The sequence below is a fragment of the Trachymyrmex cornetzi genome, unplaced genomic scaffold (assembly GCF_001594075.2).
Source record: "Trachymyrmex cornetzi isolate Tcor2-1 unplaced genomic scaffold, Tcor1.1 scaffold21, whole genome shotgun sequence".
Classification (NCBI taxonomy): domain Eukaryota; kingdom Metazoa; phylum Arthropoda; class Insecta; order Hymenoptera; family Formicidae; genus Trachymyrmex; species Trachymyrmex cornetzi.
The window spans coordinates 1,589,735-1,598,837 of record NW_017296741.1 but is presented as its reverse complement, the minus strand read 5'-3'; positions in this window follow the sequence as shown (position 1 = coordinate 1,598,837).

The window sequence follows — 9,103 nt, the reverse complement described above, 5'->3', positions numbered from 1 at the left end:
TAAAAGCAGATTAAATCCGCGTGTCGCGATCGATTATTTGGATTTACACTAGCGACGTGGTGATGAATCGCGGTGGCGAGGTCGATGTAGAGGTAAAAGACGCTCCGTGCTCTCACAGCCGTATTTTAATCTTATCGCACTCGCGCTTTCGTCGGTCGGTTGATACCTTCGCGGAGCTTTTCTTATCGGGTCGTAAGAGCACGAGACTCGGGCTCGCTCGTCCTTTTCTCTTCCTCGTATCGTTCTATCGGCTCGTTTCCACTTTTGTCGTGCCAGCGGGGAGCGTGCACCCCTGCATGTAAGACACAGATGCGATACCCGTAACAATATGACCGTGCGAACTTCCTATCTCCAGCTCTTATTAACACGATCGCCTCCTAAAATGTGTCGGAAGTTAATCAATGTTTATTTACATAGAAAGAATGATTTTACTAAAGTCTTAAAATCTACACAGAAAAAAAAATGTTGCTGGCTACAGCTAATTTCTATTAGTTGAAATTGCATTAGCTACTATAGTTATGAAATTTGCTAATACATACAAAGAATTTGTTGCTGTAGTTAATATAAGGACGTGATAGCAAAGTATGCATGTCTGTTACAGATCAATTTATTTAGCAGCATGAAGTTAGTTGTTACAATTATCGGATATGTCAGTGTAAAAGAAAATTGTCTCTACCACAGCTAAATATGGTTTGCTGAAACTGTATTTGCTACCAAATTGTCTGCTACACAGAAAACGTTTACTGCAATAGATCGACATAATAGCAAAATGCTTGTCTGTTACAATGACAATATTTAGGCTTCACAGCTAATGGAAATTAGACCTCGCAGATATGACGTTAGGTATCCATATGTTACAACTGGAATTTAGCTACCACTCGCAAATTTTTGCTGCTACAACTAATCTTTTTTTTCCGTGTAGCTAAATGCAGATCTGAAAATAATTTTGTAGGATGCTCACAATGGGAAATGTCGCAAAAAGTTTTAACATTCTAACAACCAATTTGAATGTCCTAATTATTTTGATAATCCAACACAATGAATTTCAAATATCTTATTTTTAAGTTCTAATAGCGCTAAATTTTTATATTTTGACGAAATTGTTCTTTTCATGTAAAATTTTTACTTTTCCCAGATACAATATAAGCCGTAAATACAATCGTAAAAAAAGTGAATCTAAAGTTAATTACCCTCAAAGTATATTTCATTTTTTCTTAAGTATTCGTATCACTTCCAACTGATATTATTGTATATGTTCCAATACGCGCAATAGTATTAAGTACATATTGCATGCTGTATACATCTACATTTTACAAATATCGATATCTCAATGACCATTGCGAAACACTTCGCGACGGTCTCGGTGATAAAAGGAAGAGGTCGAAGTGCAATTTTCTAAGTCGGGATTTTTTCATGCCGCAACCGTTTTGCTTGTTCCCCTTCCGCGTTCAGATATACACGTGTGATCACGTTGCATTACGTATGGCGATTGCGTCAGGGTGATATCGTCATCGAATACAGGGTGAACACGACTTTAAGCCTTCCTCTCATCGGGCGACAACGAAAGTCAAGAGGTGCGTGTTCCCGACACGACTTGCCCATTAGGTGGATCCGCAACGCTCCATCAGATTAGATTCCTTTTTGTCCTCTCGCCCTCGTTGCTCCTTGCACAACGATGCACCGGTATCGGCGATGCACCGGACAGCGGTGTTTGCATCTGCGATACGTTTCCTGGATCCATGAATTTGCAAGATAGTCGGATACCGCATTGAAAAAAAGATTATTTATAATAATCTAGATGATTGTTACTAAATGCTTTGATGAAATAGTTAAAAGAAAACGCTTAGCTATTTTTATTATAAAAAAAAACATGTAAGCAAAAAATGCATGGATAATTTTTTTATAGCTGTAAGCAGCTATATATGTGTTTTCTTTACACCACGTGATTCATCCCATTATTCTGTTCATAAAAGTATTAATGTACGAATCCTAAAAAATTAATAGTTTGCTAGATTTAATATATGTATTTCATGCCAATATGTGCCATAATAAAATATGAAATATGTTATAAACTATTGGTTTTTTTATATCTCTGTCTTAATATATTTATATGCAGATAATTAGAGAAATCATATTATGTAAAGAAAATTATATAATTTCAATTTAAAAAGTTGACGTGATCTTCATATATCTTTTTAGCGCCTTTATCTAGAAAAAAACAACGTGATTAAAATACTCTTTTGAAACCGGTTCACTTTCATCTGAAACATTTTTTCGTATTATTAAAAATAAATAAAAAACTTCGAAGTTTTTAATTTAAGTAGGCTACTCTGTATATATAGATATGGAAAACAAAATGAAAAAGAAAAATGAAAGGAAGAGAGTACAATTTTCCATTGAGAAGCAAGACGTAAATGTAATGTAATCGAGAGAGAGAGAGAGAGAGAGAGAGAGAGAGAGAGAGAGAGAGAGAGAGAGAGAGAGAGAGGAAAGAAGAGAAGAAAAAAAGATTTTTGAGGGATATTTTGTATTAAAACCAGTATTTTTATCGTGTATAAGAATGTAAACAAAATAAAAAAAGAAAAGCGCGTGCACTTTTCCATTGAGGGTAAAATAAATGCAATGTAATCCATAAACTTATTAGAAAAATATAAAAGAATGATAAATAACTTATTATAGTTTCTAAAACTTTTTGAGTTATCTGAAGAGTGAAATCTCACTCTTAAAGTTTGAAAATTTAGTCACTCTTTTTTAAAACTAGTTCAATTTTCACTCTTTACAGTGAGATTTCACTCTAAAGAATTTAAAGAATAGAAATGTATAAAACAAAATGAGAAAAAAGAAACGAGATAGAGGGACAGAGAAAACGCATAAGGTAATAATACTTAAATTAAAACTTCTGGATTATATTAATTATTCTGTATCAGAAAGATGCATATCACGTTATAAATAAAATACTCAACCATCTACCTAGCCTTCCCAATAAATTCGAATATACATTAAACGGTTTAGGCGTAAATTCATCGAATTAAAAATCCAGAGACCCCGAATCCAATCTTCTTTGTTTCGAGCATAATGCGATCTCAAACGGAGAACCGTATCAACCTTCTTGCTTATTAACGATCGTGGCGAGACTCTATCCCTTGCGAGATGGCCTTTCGCACCCACACGGCTGCATTAACCTTTCGCGTAGCATCTGGGAGTCGGATCAGCACCAAATTAGCGACGCGATCGAGAGTCGTGCCAGGTGTCGGAACGATGCCAGATCCCGTCGCTGGCGATGGCCCTTCGAGACCGAGGTGGTCTCCGGAGTTAGGTGTTTGCTGCAAACCATCGGTGCACGCGATGGTTTCTCGTTGGCCGCACGTCAACGGTTATCTTCCCTTCTAGCCCTCGTGCGTTTGCGAATTGCCGTTGCATTCGCGACTTTTGAGTGATGCGTATCGATTGCTCATGATGACAGCTGCTATAAGATGCGTGTTCGTTCTCACCAATTACAAGAGTACGAACGATGAAAAGACGCGTGAGTGGGCATGTAGTTTCTCGAACAAAATAAATCCCGCGTGTTTACCTATACAAGTCCTGACTGACTTCAGTCTCGTCTCAATTTTCGCTATTTTCCTCGTTTAATGCTTTTACTTGAAATATATTATTGCATACACGAAAAGGAGGCTGAAGTATTTAAAAATTTAACTGGATACAGATCTGAAAATTATTTGATTAGACTCAAAATAATTACATAGAACACTCAAATTGGTTTACTAGAATATTAAAACTTTTTGCATCATTGCTCATAATTAATTATTTTGATGGTCCAATAAAATTATTTTCAGTAATTTTTCAGATATTTAGCTAAATTTTTAGATTACTCTTGAGTAAAATTGTTCTTTCCGTGTAAGTAAATGTTTTTTTTACACACAAGCTTATTTTTATTATATACATTATTTGTACATAATATATCATACGCAAACCATTTCTTTCATCGATATATTTATATATTAACTATAGAGATTAGTATACATAAAACTTCAATTATAAATGTAACGGATAACATTACCTGATTTTAATGACTGGAAATCCGCGCTAGCGCGCAAAGTTGCTAAATAACTATAATCGCGCGGAGGTCTAACGATCTGTCCAGGCCAATAATCCGCATGACGGAGAGAATGCGTCTCGGTCCCGTAAATTAATGCGTTTCGCAACGCGATTCGCATTTGCGCGGGTGCAGCGCTCTCTCGCACGATAATTGATTATATCAAGATTGCAACAAAGTCGCGGCATAATCGTAATTACCGCCCGCGTGACGTGGCATCCTGGTTAACGGATAATTGTCATAGTAATGCGTGTACCATATAATCGCGCATTACCCGGCAGCGATACATCCGAGAGCGGCGTTTTCCCGGCTAACTCGCGAAATCACGAGCCGCTAACGAAATATGCGCGCGGTCGCTAACGAACCACGGTCTAATTAGGAAAAAAACACTGAGGAAGCGCGTGCATTTTGTAGCAGTAGCGGACGTGCGTCTCTGCTGCTGCTCGCTGCTGCCGACAAGGAAAACGCCATTTACTGCACTGCAGCATCGCCCGCTTCATGTACAATTACAGCGAAAATACCCAACTATTCTTTCGGACTGTTATAGGTAGATGTATCATCGATTCTAGTCGTATTGTTTGTCAATTTCTATTGAGAATTTATATTTATATAAATACATTACTTTAATACATTCTCCACATGGAGAGAATTTTCTTTTAAAATTTACCCTGAAAATATGATAGTTGTGGTACAATGCAATATTTTAAAGATTTTTACTATGCACTTCAATAAAATTGATCAAACTTATTTTATACTTTATTGTAGTTTTATTAATGAATGAGAGAGATTTACATTAAAATTCTTCGAAATACAATGTTGTCCCATGATTGTCATATTTTCAAGGTAAATTCTAAGAAAAAATTCTTTCCGTGCAACATGACAGTCACCAATGTGTATCATATATGACTAGAATTATATACATATACATATATTTATAAATCACATATATTTTTGTGTAATTCAATATTATAAAATGAATATCATAAATAAGTAAAAGTTGTCTCTCGAAATTCAAGAAAAATAGGGTATTAGGCAACGGTAAACAATATGGGAATTAATCAGTTAACAAAATTATTATTTAAGGAGCTGATGTTGAAGTCGAGATGAAATCATCTGTTTTATCGATTGAATGCGATTTACACATATACGATTTTAACTATTTTAAGCATATAAGCAAATTAAATGTATATCTATTCACATTTTAATAAATAAAAATATTTTAAAATCTTTAATTTATAGTTCTGGAGCCCACAAGAGAAATAAACAGAAAATACGATCTGAGTGTAGAGTGTACATATATATGCATATAAAGTGAGATATACAGACCATACTGTCCTATTGATTTCTTTTGTAAGCTCCAAAATCATAAACTCAAGAGGTTTTATAATATTCTTATATATTATTCAAATATGTGGATAGATACTTTTAGTTTGATTATATACTTAGAACTATTTATATAATGTGAAGAAATAACCTAAATGATAACAGGAAACTGTACTTTAAAAACTTTTTTGGTTTTTTCATATAATTTTGTATTTTTGAGAGAGAGAGAGAGAGAGAGAGAGAGAGAGAGAGAGAGAGAGAGAGAGAGAGACTTCAGGATTTCTTAATAATTATATAAAACAATGTTTCGGCTCACATTTCAACTTCTACGTAGGATGAAAGAAAGAAAGATGAAACCGCAGTATTTTTTAATCTCAGACTATACGTATGACATAAACAAGAAATATGTTGATCATGACGGTTGTATAATACCGGTTGGTGTGTCACAAACCTGAACATACATGAATACATATAATTATAATGTTCAATATGAAACGGACATCAATATTATAAATTAAGTATTTTATTATTAGCTAAAAAAAATACGCAGGGAATGTGTGTTAAGTAATATAATTTGCATTTTAAAAATATATGACAAATAAATTTACGCAATTAAACATCGCGGAGATTATTATCATTACAAATTATTATGTCAAATAATAACTTGTAAGGATATGATTGAATTCATTTCTTAGACCTTCGTAAATTAATTCACGTGACTTTCGATGTATTGACTACGGCATTTCTGTTGCCGAGATAACAATGTTACGCGGGAGAGCCGTATGAAGGAATTAAGAAGCATGAGAAAAGAAAGCGAACCTGACCAAATATATCATCGAGCGCGACGTAAGAAGAGCGAGAGAACGCGCCCGTGATTACGTTTGATCCCACGAGTGCGCCCGATGCGGCGGCCGTCAGGTATAAGGAGAAGAAGCAATTTCCGCGTTGCTGTTAAACGCAATCGCGCAATCGGCATATGCTTCACGCACGTGCTTCACGGTAGATAGACTTCATCGCGAGAAAACATTCAACATGAGACGAGATAATCGGTGAAAGATTCTTATGCGTTCATGTTCTATACTAATAAGCAACTATTTAGCGAATATTTAGCTATATGAAAAAATTAAACACACATGGAAGGGGAACCTGAATCAATTAATGAAATAAGATAAACGTTATCGGACAGGGTCGGGTTTCTAAATGAAAAAGAATTGAAATCGGGACGAAAATCATTGTTCCATCTCATGCAGACTTTTTTCTCTCCCCCCACCCCCCTTTCTCTTTGTCTCTTTCTTTGTCTTGGACATCGGATAGTAGAGAAAGAAAAAGTCCCGTTGGATCTCACGTACTCTCGAACGCGTCGGAAAGCGGGAATCGTGTTCCACGGTCGTAACCATTATCACGTTGCTCTTCTTCGATAGGGTGGACATGAGGTCGCTGAAATAGCGACACGCGAAAGGGTCCCCGGGTTCGATTTATGTGTACACCACGACGGAGAGAGAATCTCTCCTTTCAGGACTTCAAGCAGAAGCGTCAGGCTTCACGTACGTGCAGAAACTCGTAACACGTGCGGCGAAGTGAGAGAACGCGGATGTGGGTGGACAAGCGGAGGAAACGCGAGCGGACAGAAGCGGAACAGAGGAACGAGAGAGAAAGGAATAGAGAAGCAATACAGGGTGTCGCGGACCCATTTTTCTATAAGTCTTATCTGCGAATCAAGAGATTTATTTTTTTTAAGAAAATTTATACTGACATTTCTTTAGAAATGCTGATAAAAAATGAAATTTTCTTATTCGTTCAATTTCCAAAAAGCTTCAATATATAATATTAACTTGTGATTTAAAAAAATCAATTTTTGATATCATGTTTTATTTAAAATCAGTTAAAAATCTAAGCCATGAATATTCATTAAGTATACGAATTGAAATAATCTTATCGATATCTAGTGTCAGATCAAGATATTACATTAATTAACATAATTCTGAAATAATGAAACATTTGCATGATTCTGCTTTTTAATTACCAAGTAAACTTATTTTTTATCAAATAGCAATACATATAAGATAATACATTTATCACTAATAGATAACAATATATTTCTGCACATAAGAAGAAATTTCGATATTTTTTTTTAATAGACCTGGATTTGATAGGCCGCGAATACAAATTTGAATTCGCTTCGAACAGGAGTGAACCGTTAGAGAGATATCGAAAATATTATATGGTATTTGTACATCTCCAAACCATGAGACCTTTGTTTGTTTATTCCGGAACACCCTGTACGTACAGGGTGAGAGAGACAGCAGTCAGCCAGAGTCGAGAGATCCACGTTGTTAGATCGTATCAGAGGGTTGTCTCTGCTGCTACCGCCTGTGCTCGATGTGCTTACCGCTCTTGCACAGAGCCACTCCGTCTAGCTCGAAGGTATTTGATATTGACTTCCCGAGGCTCGACTTTGAACTCCTGAAGCGGAGAGAGAGCAGGAGAAAGAGGAAGAGAAAGAGAGACAGAGAGAGAGAGAGAGAGAGAGAGAGAGAGAGAGAAAGGGAAGCGCAGGCTGCACCACCCCCGCGTTACGTTTAATTAAAAAGCTTCGTGCGCGCGCGCGCGCGCTTGCACGCCCTTATATACACGTCGGGATATGTGTGTCGATAGTCGATGAGCTCTCTCGTAAAGCTCCAAAGAGCATTTGCGAGCTCTGCGAGCAGTGCGTTAGACAGAAAACAAAATTATTTGTCTGTCGCGGAAGTTGTCGAATCAAAGTGGCGGAATCGTACCTAAAACAGGCCGCATTGAATTTCTAGCAATTACAGGATACGTGGAAAAATTGAGCGATGATATTTGACATCGAAATTCAGAGTGTATTCATGTAACATTGATTATTTTGTGACTTTATCAGAACGACTTGATGCGACTTTTATAGAATAGCAGGACTAGTGAAATAAGGATTAATTATGCCCAGATTTGTCGATCAAGAAAATTAAACCACTGAATAATAATAAAGAAGAAGCATATTTTAGTACACCCTGAGCAACACGATTACACAGGATTCATAATAATAATAATAGTAATAATTTTTATGAACGTGAAAATAACAAAAGAAATATGTATAAATGAACAGTATAAAATAAAATAAGGGAAGATGAAGAAGACTTCAAAAGTTGAAGTATAACACTGACTTGAAACCTAACCCTGCGATACAATAAAAATAAAAATAGTTGCATACACTTAGACAAAAAACAAAAAATATATATATAAATATATGTATATACATTACCCCGTAATACGATATTAATTTTTCTTTTCTTCGGGCCGCTCGCAAAATTCTGGAAGAACGAAAGGAGAGTGAGAGATAAAGAGAAATAGGGAAAAGAGAGAAAGAAGGAAGCGCCGCGCTGAGGTAGCGTCGAGCGACGTCGTGCTGCTTTATTTTCCCGGCATCGCTGCCTCCGTCGTGGAAAACGCGAGGCTGGCAACAACGTTTTCCAACGATAACAATTATCCACGAGAGACTTCATTACCCATTCGCCGCGAGCGGCTTCTATTCTTTATTTATGGACAAGCTCATTATTTCTGTGCAAGTAAGCATATGAAAAATTCTCCCCTCGCGCGTTCCAATCCTCCCTTTTCCCTTCTCTCGCCTTTCCTTTTCCCTCCGTGCCTCCCGACATTTGCCTGCTGCGGCTA